Source organism: Oncorhynchus tshawytscha, linkage group LG33 (assembly GCF_018296145.1).
Source record: "Oncorhynchus tshawytscha isolate Ot180627B linkage group LG33, Otsh_v2.0, whole genome shotgun sequence".
Lineage (NCBI taxonomy): Eukaryota > Metazoa > Chordata > Actinopteri > Salmoniformes > Salmonidae > Oncorhynchus > Oncorhynchus tshawytscha.
Window position 1 is genome coordinate 36,742,393 of NC_056461.1, and position 13,952 is coordinate 36,756,344.

Consider the following 13,952-nt stretch of genomic DNA (forward strand, 5'->3'; position numbering starts at 1 on the left):
TGTGGTTGAATGTTAGCAAACTGGAGGAAGGCTAGGAATGTGGTGGAATTTTTTATTTTTTATTTTTTATCCTTTATTTAACCAGGTAGGCCAGTTGAGAACAAGTTCTCATTTACAACTGCGACCTGGCCAAGATAAAGCAAAGCAGTGTGACAAAAACAACAACACAGAGTTACACATGGGATAAACAAACGTAGAGTCAATAACACAATAGAAAAATCTATGTACAGTGTGTGCAAATGTAGAAGAGTTGGGAGGTAAGGCAATAAGGCAATAAATAGGCCAATAATTACAATTTAGCATTAACACTGGAGTGATAGATGTGCAGATGATGATGTGCAAGTAGAGATACTAGGGTGCAAAAGAGCAAGAGGATAAGTAACAATATGGGAATGAGGTTGTTGGGTGTGCTATTTACAGATTGGCTGTGTACAGGTACAGTGATTGGTAAGCTGCCCTGACAGCTGATGCTTGAAGTTAGTGAGGGAGATATGAGTCTCCAGCTTTTTGCAATTCGTTCCAGTCATTGGCAGCAGAGAACTGGAAGGAAAGGCGGCCAAAGGAAGTGTTGGCTTTGGGGATGACCAGTGAAATATACCTGCTGGACAGCGTGCTATGGGTGGGTGTTGCTATGGTGACCAGTGAGCTGAGATAAGGTGGGGCTTTACCTACCAAAGACTTATAGATGACCTGGAGCCAGTGGGTTTGGCAATGACTATGTAGTGAGGCCAGCCAACGAGAGCATACAGGTCGAGTGGTGGGTAGTATGAGGGGCTTTGGTGACAAAACAGATGGCACTGTGATAGACTACATCCAGTTTGCTGAGTAGAGTGTTGGAGGCTATTTTGTAAATTACATCGCCAAAGTCAAGGATCGGTAGGATAGTCAGTTTTACGAGGGTATGTTTGGCAGCATGAGTGAAGAAGGCTTTGTTGCGAAATAGGAAGCTGATTCTAGATTTAATATTGGATTGGACACCTAGGTATTTGGACCAGACACCTAGGTATTTGTAGTTGTCCACATATTATAAGTCAGAACTGTCCAGAGTAGTGATGCTAGTTGGGCGGGAGGGTGCGGGCAGCAATCGACTGAAGAGCATGCATGTAGTTTTACTAGCATTTAAAAGCAGTTGGAGGCCACGGAAGGAGTGTTGTATGGCATTGAAGCTCGTTTGGAGGTTTGTTCGCACAGTGTCCAAAGAAGGGCCAGATGTATACAGAATGGTGTCATCTGCGTAGAGGTGGATCAGAGAATCACCAGCAGCAAGAGCGACATCATTGATACATACAGAGAAAAGAGTTGGCCCAAGAATTGAACCCTGTGGCACCCCCATAGAGACTGCCAGAGGTCCGGACAACAGGCCCTACGATTTAACACACTCTATCTGAGAAGTAGTTGGTGAAACAAGCGAGGCAGTCATTTGAGAAGCTAAGGCTATTAAGTCTGCCGATAAGAATGCGGTGATTGACGAAAGCCTTGGCCAGGTCAATGAAGACGGCTGCACAGTACTGTCTTTTATCGATGGCGGTTATGATATCCTTTAGTACCTTGAGCGTGGCTGAGGTGCACCCATGACCAGCTCGGAAACCAGATTGCGTAGTGGAGAAGGTACGGTGGGATTCGAAATGGTTTGTTAACTTGGCTTTCGAAGATTTTAGAAAGGCAGGGCAGAATGGATATACAGTAGTTCTATAACAGTTTGGGTCTAGAGTGTCTCCCCCTTTGAAGAGGGGGGTGACCGCGGTGGCTTTCCAATCTTTGGGAATCTCAGACGATACAAAAGTGAGGTTGAACAGGCTAGTAATAGGGGTTGCAACAATTTCGGAAAGTGAGGGTCCAGATTGTCTAGCCCAGCTGATATGTAGGGATCCAGATTTTGCAGCTCTTTCAGAACATCAGCTGTCTGGATTTGGGTGAAGGAGAAGCGGGGAGTGGGCTTGGGAAAGTAGTTGCAGGGGGTGCTGTGATGTTGGCCGGTGTAGTGGTGGCCAGGTGGAAAGCATGGCCAGCCGTAGAAAAATGCTTATTGAAATGATTGATTATCGTGGATTTATCGGTGGTGACAGTGTTTCCTAGCCTCAGTGCAGTGGGCAGCTGGGATGAGGTGCTCTTATTCTCTGTGGACTTTACAGTGTCCCAAAACTTTTTGGAATTAGTGCTACAGGATGCAAATTTCTGTTTGAAAAAGCTAGCCTTAGCTTTCCTAAATGACTGAGTATATTGGTTCCTGACTTCCCTGAAAAGTTGCATATTGCGGGGGCTATTCGATGCTAATGCAGAACGACACAGGATGTTTTTGTGCTGGGGTGAACCAAGGGCTATATCTGTTCTTAGTTCTACATTTTTTTGAGTGGGGCATGCTTATTTAAGATGGTGAGGAAAGCACTTTTGAAGAGCAACCAGGCATCCTCTACTGACGAGATGAGGTCAATATCCTTCCAGGATACCCAGGCCAGGTCGATTAGAAAGGCCTGCTCGATGAAGTGTTTTAGGGAGTGTTTGACGGTGATGAGGGGTGGTCGTTCGACCGCGGACCCATAACAGACGCAGGCAATGAGGCAGTGATCGCTGAGATCCTGGTTGAAGACAGCAGAGGTGTATTTAGAGGGCAAGTTGGTCAGTATGATATATATGAGGGTGCCCATGGTTATGGATTTAGGGTTGTACCTGGTAGGTTCATTGATAATTTGTGTGAGATTGAGAGCATCTGTCTTAGATTGTAGGACGGCCTGGATGTTAAGCATGTCCCAGTTTAGGTCACCTAACAATACAAACTCTGAAGATAGATGGGGGCAATCAAATCACATATGGTGTCCAGCGTACAGCTGGGGGCTGAAGGGGGTCTATAACAAGCGGCAATGGTGAGAGACTTCTTTCTGGAAAGGTGGATTTTTAAAAGTAGAAGCTTGAATTGTTTGGGTACAGGCCAATTGGTAAAAGAGGTATTGTAGCCCACGAATTGGCTGATGGACCTCTTCGGCTAGCCAGGAGATGGGCCTAGAACCAGGCTAGCTCCAGGCTAACTGGTGCTTGCTTCGGGACAGAGACGTTAACCAGGAGTAGCCACTCAGATAGCAGCTAGCTAGCTGTGATGATCGGGTGTAATGGTCCAGAGCTTGCGGTAGGAATCCGGAGACGTGGTAGAGAAAAAGCAGTCTGATATGCTCTGGGTTGATATCACGCTGTGCAGACTAGCAGCAATTGACCAGGCTGAGGCTGGCTGATGTCCGAGTTAATGGTGATGACCGCTAGCAGTAGCTAACTGACTACTAGCTAGTAGCTAGTTAGCTGGCTAGCTTCTGATGGGGGTTCCGGTTCTAAAGTATAAAAAATAGCAAATCCCTACCACATTGGTTGAGGCGGGTTGCAGGAGAGTATGTTCAGTCCGTAGATGGAAATTGAGATTAAAAATATAAAAAATATATACGAAATATATGCAAAGGAAAACGATATATACACGGGACGGGACAAGACAAAACAGCTACGCCATCAACTGCTACGCCACAGTTAGGAATGTGGTGTGAGGTCAGGAAAGTGGAGTACGGTTAGGATTGTGGAGGAAGGTTAGGAATGTGGTGGAATGTTAGGAATGTTAGCAAAGGGGAGGAAGGTTAGGAATGTGGTGGAATGTTAGGAAAGTGGAGGAATGTTAGGAATGTGGTGGAATGTTAGGAATGTGGTGGAATGTTAGGAAAGTGGAGGAATGTTAGGAATGTGGTGGAATGTTAGGAATGTGATGAATGTTAGGAATGTTAGGAATGTGGTGGGATGTTAGGAAAGTTGAGGAAGGTTAGGAATGTGGTGGAATGTTAGGAAAGTTGAGGAAGGTTAGGAATGTTAGGAATGTTAGGAATGTGGTGGAATGTTAGGAAAGTGGGGGAATGTTAGGAATGTGGTGGAATGTCAGGAAAGTGGAGGAATGTTAGGAAAGTGGAGGAATGTTAGGAAAGTGGAGGAATGTTAGGAATGTGGTGGAATGTTAGGAAAGTGGGGGAATGTTAGGAATGTTAGGAATGTGGTGGAATGTTAGGAAAGTTGAGGAAGGTTAGGAATGTGGTGGAAGGTTAGGAATGTGGGTAATGTCAGGAATGTGGTGGAATGTTAGGAAAGTGGAGGAATGTGGTGGAATGTTATGAACGTGGTTGGGCCACAGAGGGAATTCCGTGGGTCAGGGTTAGAATAGGGGATAGCAAGGATCGGACCCTAACCCCAACCCCTTCAGTCCTCACTTATGGACAGAAAGCCCTGTCTCATGGAGTTCTGCAATTCACCAGAGGGATGGGTTTTTACACAGAACACACTGTGCTCTGTCCCCTCACCCACAAACCCATGCTTTGCCAGACAGTACCAGTCCATATGGACCTAAAAAAGCTTTTCAATTAATTTCAAAAGATTTATGAATCCAAATACATTTATATTGCTGTAAGTACTATACCAACGTTGAATGCTGAAAAATAATATAGGGCCAGATTTGCAGATTGAAGCATAAAAGTCCATTTGGGAAGCACTAGATATGATTAACATAAACATATATAAACATATATATGATTATGATTAACATTAACATAAACATAACATTAACATAAAGTTGAAAACATGTGTTCTTCTGCCTAGAAAGGGTACCAGGTGAGATGGTTATGTGCAGGTCTGATTCCTGTCTCTCATCTCCATTGTACAGTCCTCATCTTTCTTTGTATTTACTTGATGTGATCTATGGCACAGGAAACACACATTCAAGACTTTCAAAATCCACTCAGGACTGTCAACTCTGGACTCTTTTTTAATTCAGATGAGATTTATGTAGCCACTATTGTTTATTTATAATGGAACCCTTAGGAGTATCCATCAAAGTAAAGAATAACAAAAAAAATGTGTGTGTGTGTGTGTGTGTGTGTGTGTGTGTGTGTGTGTGTGTGTGTGTGTGTGTGTGTGTGTGTGTGTGTGTGTGTGTGTGTGTGTGTGTGTGTGTGTGTGTGTGTGTGTGTGTGTGTGTGTGTGTGTGTGCGTGTGTGTGCCCATCTCTCCGCCCCTCTTCACTCACTCTGACTGCCAGGCACATTCCCTAACGTCTCCCTCATAGCCCATGAATTCATTTATCTATCAAGTATTCTGTTATTATTGGCCATGTGTATGAACGCTGTAATTCCACAGCCTATAGTATGCCCACAGAATATAGAACAAAGCATTATGTCCCACCTACTTCTCCACTGCCTGGACCTCGTATTGTGAATGCACTTTGGGTATCTCCATGGTTATCCCCACATACAGCTACAGTCGCAGTCGCACACCTCTGAATCTGAAAGAGACAGAAATGGAGAGGGGGTAGGAGGGGGGAGGTAGTCACTCATGTGGCTGATGCCTCTGAGTTTTTTTTCTTCTTAAATGCAGTTATGTCTGCTGGAAAGCCTATGCTCACTGAATTTTAAAATACCTCCAGCACCATTGTTTTTTTCCTCCTGTGTGTACCGAATACAAGCTGCAAGCAGTCAGCAGCTGTTTCCATGGCAATATCTATCTGTGAGAGGAATTCATTAACCCTTTCTTGCAAGAATACAGTTAGGCAAACAATAGGCAGCGAAGGTTCTCTATTTACAGAAGCCTTCTCACATTTGATATATTCTAGTACATTTGATACATTCTAGTACATTTGATACATTCTAGAACATTTGATACATTCTAGAACATTTGATACATTCTAGTACATTTGATACATTCTAGAACATTTGATACATTCTAGAACATTTGATACATTCTAGAACATTTGATACATTCTAGAACATTTGATACATTCTAGTACATTTGATACATTCTAGTACATTTGATACATTCTAGAACATTTGATACATTCTAGAACATTTGATACATTCTAGAACATTTGATACATTCTAGTACATTTGATACATTCTAGAACATTTGATACATGCTTAATTTTTGGACATGACACATTGCTGACTTCCTTTGATTTCATCAATTTACATTATATTAGCATATAAACACCTTGATGAATTTGTTCAAAATCAAGCTTGAGCTGGAATGAGAGTATGATAACTATCTTTAGTCTAAATGTGATTGAAAGGAAATCCATTAGAATTGTCTTTATTTAACATGGCTGATCCATCCCTTGTGAAATGTGTATCAAGACCAACAGTGTGTTAAACATGCCAGCTGTGAACAGAGGGTTAAGAGGATGTCCAGATGTAGCTCATTGCCCCTTTAAGTCAGGTTCACATCACAGTTAGAGCTCAGCATGTATACTAAACAAAGGGCTGGCTGAAATTCAGCTTGTCAACGAGAGCGAGAGGAGAGAGACTGAGAGAGGAGAGAGACTGAGAGAGAGAGAGGAGAGAGACTGAGAGAGAGAGGAAAGAGACAGAGAGAGAACTGAAAGAGACAGAGAGAGAACTGAGAGAGAGGAGAGACAGAGAGAGAGGGAGAGAGACAGAGAGAGAGAGAGGAGAGAGACTGAAAGATAGAGAGAGGAGAGAGACTGAGAGATAGAGGGAGATAGAGAGAGAGACTTAGAGAGAGTGGGAGAGAGACAGAGAGAGGGGAGACTGAGAGAGAGAGGATAGAGACAGAGAAAGAGAGGGAGAAAGAGAGAGGAGAGAGACTGAGAGATAGAGGGAGATAGAGAGAGGGAGAGAGACAGAGAGAGGGGAGAGAGACTGAGAGTAAAAGCCCTTAAATTGAATTGAATTGAGAGAAGAGAGAAACAGAGAGAGAGAGGAGTGAGACAGAGAGAGAGGGGAGAGAGACTGAGAGAGAGGATAGAGACAGAGAAAGAGAGGGAGAAAGAGAGAGGAGAGAGACTGAGAGATAGGGGGAGATAGAGAGAGAGACTTAGAGAGAGTGGGAGAGAAAAATGTTTCCACAGAAATCACAGGCACACACACAGATAGGTATGTACCCACACACACACACACACACACACACACACACACACACACACACACACACACACACACACACACACACACACACACACACACACACACACACACCTGTCACTTCACTGATGATTGTGCAGCAGTCCCCTGCCTGTTCATCTGGGTCAATAGCCAGTCAGGTGTGTGTGTGTGTGTGTGTGTGTGTGTGTGTGTGTGTGTGTACACATGAGATTTGGCACTTGAGCCTGTTTGCATGTGTGTGAAGTAACTTAACATTACTTGAGTTTGTACTTATACCATTGTGCAAAAAATGTGCTCTATCGACACCACTTTGAATTCTCTGAACGTGGTTAAATAATGATGGACCATTGCAAAGATTTTCCTTCTGTTTGCCCTTTACAAACACTTAATTATGTATGTATTTTGACTTAATAGGTGGCAGGTCTGTATAATGAAAGGTTAATAAATTGATAGGGAACGAGTTGAGTAAAGGGAAGACCCCACAGACATACCATTCTGCACGTTTGCATTGTCTTACTCATTCTCTGTCACTAACAAGAATGAAGTGTTAGGCTGTCCCAGCTCATTTCTGGAGTAGGTCACATGCCACGTGATGCTGTGAGATGTGCAGTGTCCTGGTACAGAGGACAGCTGAGTGTTTGAGGCCAGGTAGTGAGATGCTTGGAGGGAGCTGGGCCTGTGGTCAGGCAGGTATGGGGAAGTACAGGTGGACTAAATGGTGTCTGGAGGGAGCTGGGCCTGTGGTCAGGCAGGTATGGGGAAGTACAGGTGGACTAAATGGTGTCTGGAGGGAGCTGGGCCTGTGGTCAGGCAGGTATGGGGAAGTACAGGTGGACTAAATGGTGTCTGGAGGGAGCTGGGCATGTATGGGGGTTATTGATCACATCACAATAATAACATTCAGGGTTACTGAGTATGGCTGGGAGGGACGCACAGAGACATTTTGGTGTTTTTTTGGCAGTTACACTTGTAACTGCTATTTCCTGCAATTTTGAGAAAAGATTTGCCTTATATGATAACAAGTAAACAAAAAAAATTCAATAAAACATTGGTGTAGGGAAGAGTGAGTAGTGCCAACACCAGCATCAGCACATGCTGTAGGTATTCTGTGTGCCTGACATATACTGTATGTTTCTTCAGTGACAACGTTGTAATGTATTGGCCTCATTGCTGTTCCAGTATTTGTAAGGACAAAATGTTACACAATCAAAAAGTATATAAAAATATCATTTTTAATGACTGCATGTTTTTTGTGCTCCCATTTGGAGCCTATTGAAAATAGTTAGATAGCATGGTAGTTGAATAAATTAATTAGATAGCATGGTAGTTGAATAAATTAATTAAATAGCATGGTAGTTGAATAAATTAATTAAATAGCATGGTAGTTGAATAAATTAATTAGATAGCATGGTAGTTGAATAAATGATTAGATAGCATGGTAGTTGAATAAATTGATTAGATAGCATGGTAGTTGAATAAATTGATTAGATAGCATGGTAGTTGAATAAATTGATTAGATAGCATGGTAGTTGAATAAATGATTAGATAGCATGGTAGTTGAATAAATTGATTAGATAGCATGGTAGTTGAATAAATTGATTAGATAGCATGGTAGTTGAATAAATTGATTAGATAGCATGGTAGTTGAATAAATTGATTAGATAGCATGGTAGTTGAATAATTGATTAGATAGCATGGTAGTTGAATAAATTGATTAGATAGCATGGTAGTTGAATAAATTGATTAGATAGCATGGTAGTTGAATAAATTGATTAGATAGCATGGTAGTTGAATAAATTGATTAGATAGCATGGTAGTTGAATAAATTGATTAGATAGCATGGTAGTTGAATAAATGATTAGATAGCATGGTAGTTGAATAAACTAAGGAGTCAGATAGCATGGTAGTTGAATAAACTAATGAGTGCGATAGCATTTTTTTAACCTTTATTTAACTAGGCAAGTCAGTTAAGAACAAATTCTTATTTTCAATGACGGCCTAGGAACAGTGGGTTAACTGCCTGTTCAGGGGCAGAACGACAGATTTGTACCTTGTCAGCTCGAGGATTTGAGCTTGCAACCTTCCGGTTACTAGTCCAACACTCTAACCACTAGGCTACCCTGCCGCCCCATGATAATTGAACAAACAAATGAGTTAGTTACCATGGTAGTTGCACAAACAAATGCGGTGAGATCTGAAGGCCTCATAACGCAAGATTGGCTGCACCCAGCGTTTTTATTTGTTGTTCTCCCTGGCGATTTCCTTCATTACCCTTTCTGCTCACTTTTTCAAAACTTGCTCATCCATTTGGTTCCGATTTACTGTATTTTACTTTCATCTGCCCCTTAACACACAGACACACACATACACTCTCTCTCTCTCTCTCTCTCTCTCTCTCTCTCTCTCTCTCTCTCTCCAACATTAGCCTGACATAGTGACAGTAACAGCGTACCGACTATAACTATATGTGGCCTAAATGGCTGTGTTAAATGTTTGTCAACGCAGCTTTTAATGGCAGTGGATCTACGTGGATGGGAACCCCCAATCGAGTGACATTGTTTGGCTCACTAAGACTATTCACAGTACTGTACATGACACTTGATGTACAAGTAGCATCTCATAGCATGTATTAAATAACACTGTTCAAATACACTGTGGAAATGTGTCACTGTGGTCATATATTTTGAATTGTAATGTTATTATTCAGACTCAGTCCTCAAAAGGTATTTCATTTTGCAGCAGTCAAAGTACATACAGACAAGATCAAGTCGAAAGTAATTTCTCTCTATCATTTTGCTTCAGTTCCTCTTTATTCACACTAAACATTTTGCCGTACCATTGCATTTATAGCACTCAAACTAATGACCCGATTCTAAACCTCTTCAAAGCAGGTTTTAAGGTCACAGCTACAATGAAGTCCCCTTTAGAGCAGACCCCTATGGGGGGATTCAGCTGGCTGTGGCTGTCACAGGGTTGGCCTACAGTACACCACATTGTTTATTATTGGCCTTTACGATGTCTGTTCTGTCTAAATAAAGTCAACTGAACCCCTCATGTCCCATCAGGCCTTGCAACAGGGACCAGGGAGAGACTAGCGGGGTCAGTGAGTGCATGTGGAAACTCATCAGTGAGATAATACCCTGAGCAGAAAGCCCAGAGCATACATCAATTATACAACCATTGATTTTCACATTACTCTCTTTCTTCCGCCCAGGCGCTAGTTGTCAAGTGTGACTTGAGAAAAATCTGTGTTTTTCAATCCCTGTTTCAATCCCTGTTGCTCCATAGAGGTCTACTGGAATTCTCTGTTCCTTATGGAGGAGAGAAAACTGTAAGACAAATGACAGTCTAACCCTGGAGAGATGGACTAGAGCCCTTTACACAACAATGTGACCCTGCCTATTCCTCTATCGCGCCGATGTAACCCTGCCTATTCCTCTATCGCGCCAATGTCACCCTGACTATCACTCTATCAGGTCAATGTAACCCTGCCTATTCCTCTATCAGGTCAATGTCACCATGCCTATTCCTCTATCAGGCCACTGTCACCCTGCCTATCCAACTATCAGGCCAATGTCACCCTGACTATCACTCTACCAGGTCAATGTCACCCTGCCTATCACTCTATCAGGCCAATGTCACCCTGCCTATCACTCTATGTATCCCTCTATCAGGTCAATGTCACCCTGCCTATCACCCTATGTATCCCTCTATTGGGCCAATGTCACCCTGCCTATCACTCTATGTATCCCTCTATCAGGCCAATGTCACCCTGCCTATCACTCTATGTATCCCTCTATCAGGCCAATGTCACCCTGCCTATCACTCTATGTATCCCTCTATCAGGCCAATGTCACCCTGCCTATCACTCTATGTATCCCTCTATCAGGTCAATGTCACCCTGCCTATCACTCTATGTATCCCTCTATCAGGCCAATGTCACCCAATGTATCCCTCGGGCCAATGTCACCCTGCCTATCCCTCTATGTATCCCTCTATCAGGTCAATGTCACCCTGCCTATCACTCTATCAGGTCAATGTCACCCTGCCTATCGCTCTATCAGGTCAATGTCACCCTGCCTATCACTCTATCAGGTCAATGTCACCCTGCCTATCACTCTATCAGGTCAATGTCACCCTGCCTATCACTCTATCAGGTCAATGTCACCCTGCCTATTCCTCTATCAGGCCACTGTCACCATGCCTATCACTCTACCAGGTCAATGTCACCCTGCCTATCACTCTATCAGGCCAATGTCACCCTGCCTATCACTCTATGTATCCCTCTATCAGGTCAATGTCACCCTGCCTATCACTCTATGTATCCCTCTATCAGGCCAATGTCACCCTGCCTATCACTCTATGCATCCCTCTATCGGGTCAATGTCACCCTGCGTATCACTCTATCAGGTCAATGTCACCCTGCCTATCAGTCTATGTTTCCCTCTATCAGGCCAATGTCACCCTGCCTATCACTCTATGTATCCCTCTATCAGGTCAATGTCACCCTGCCTATCACTCTATGTATCCCTCTATCAGGCCAATGTCACCCTGCCTATCACTCTATGTATCCCTCTATCAGGCCAATGTCACCCTGCCTATCACCCTATGTATCCCTCTATTGGGCCAATGTCACCCTGCCTATCACTCTATGTATCCCTCTATCAGGCCAATGTCACCCTGCCTATCACTCTATGCATCCCTCTATCGGGCCAATGTCACCCTGCCTATCACTCTATCAGGTCAATGTCACCCTGCCTATCACTCTATGCATCCCTCTATCAGGTCAATGTCACCCTGCCTATCACTCTATCAGGTCAATGTCACCCTGCCTATCACTCTATGTATCCCTCTATCGGGCCAATGTCACCCTGCCTATCACTCTATCAGGTCAATGTCACCCTGCCTATCACTCTATGTATCCCACTATCGGGCCAATGTCACCCTGCCTATCACTCTATCAGGCCAATGTCACCCTCCTATCACTCTATGTATCCCTCTATCAGGCCAATGTCACCCTGCCTATCACTCTATGTATCTATCGGGCCAATGTATCCTCTATCAGGCCAATGTCACCCTGCCTATCACTCTATGTATCCCTCTATCAGGCCAATGTCACCCTGCCTATCACTCTATGTATCCCTCTATCAGGCCAATGTCACCCTGCCTATCACTCTATGTATCCCTCTATCAGGTCAATGTCACCCTGCCTATCACTCTATGTATCCCTCTATCAGGCCAATGTCACCCTGCCTATCACTCTATGTATCCCTCTATCGGGCCAATGTCACCCTGCCTATCCCTCTATGTATCCCTCTATCAGGTCAATGTCACCCTGCCTATCGCTCTATCAGGTCAATGTCACCCTGCCTATCACTCTATCAGGTCAATGTCACCCTGCCTATCACTCTATCAGGTCAATGTCACCCTGCCTATCACTCTATCAGGTCAATGTCACCCTGCCTATTCCTCTATCAGGCCACTGTCACCCTGCCTATCACTCTACCAGGTCAATGTCACCCTGCCTATCACTCTATCAGGCCAATGTCACCCTGCCTATCACTCTATGTATCCCTCTATCAGGTCAATGTCACCCTGCCTATCACTCTATGTATCCCTCTATCAGGCCAATGTCACCCTGCCTATCACTCTATGCATCCCTCTATCGGGTCAATGTCACCCTGCGTATCACTCTATCAGGTCAATGTCACCCTGCCTATCAGTCTATGTTTCCCTCTATCAGGCCAATGTCACCCTGCCTATCACTCTATGTATCCCTCTATCAGGCCAATGTCACCCTGCCTATCACTCTATGTATCCCTCTATCAGGTCAATGTCACCCTGCCTATCACTCTATGTATCCCTCTATCAGGCCAATGTCACCCTGCCTATCACTCTATGTATCCCTCTATCAGGCCAATGTCACCCTGCCTATCACCCTATGTATCCCTCTATTGGGCCAATGTCACCCTGCCTATCACTCTATGTATCCCTCTATCAGGCCAATGTCACCCTGCCTATCACTCTATGCATCCCTCTATTGGGCCAATGTCACCCTGCCTATCACTCTATGCATCCCTCTATCGGGCCAATGTCACCCTGCCTATCCCTCTATCAGGTCAATGTCACCCTGCCTATCACTCTATCAGGTCAATGTCACCCTGCCTATCACTCTATGTATCCCTCTATCGGGCCAATGTCACCCTGCCTATCACTCTATCAGGTCAATGTCACCCTGCCTATCACTCTATGTATCCCACTATCGGGCCAATGTCACCCTGCCTATCGCTCTATCAGGTCAATGTCACCCTGACTATCACTCTATCAGGTCAATGTCACCCTGACTATCCCTCTATCAGGCCAATGTGACCCTGCCAAAACAGATGTATCACAGGAATCATTGAGTAGCTTGAAAGAGAAGATGAACACAAGTTAATCTGTGCTGTTTGTTGGAAAGAGAAGAAAATTATAGCTTTTTAGCTAATCAAAGACAGCCTGTAGAAATGTCCCCTATTTTTTTATCAAGCATGATCGAGGGACCTCTCTGTAAGGAATGAGATGTAGTAGCATGTAGATGTTGCCTAGTTTGAAGGCACAGTGCAGTCAAAATGTGGTTTTGTATTATGTTATGTATCATACTGTACAGTGTTATTTCCTCATAGTTGCTGGTTAAAAATACAATTTAGTTTACACAGGACCTTCTAATCAGCAGGTTTTGCATGGGTGGTGTTTTGGCTTGCCAGGTTTTGGCTTGCCAGGCTTTGGCTTGCCAGGTGACATACCACTAGGCGGTATAAGTTAATAGATCAATAACAAAGAGATAACGTCTCGTTTTCAGGTTACTATCCCTCCTGTTATTCCTCTCCAATTAGGTTCCTCACTCAGACCACACCCAGACAGAGTGCTAGCAAAATTCTTAATGAGAAATTGTTTTTACTAGAAAGTTATTTTTCTTGCAATTTGACCATTTTAATGTAAAACTATTAGAAACTATTTGATATTAACATGAAAATGGCTGCATTGGGCCTTTAAAAAATTATGGAG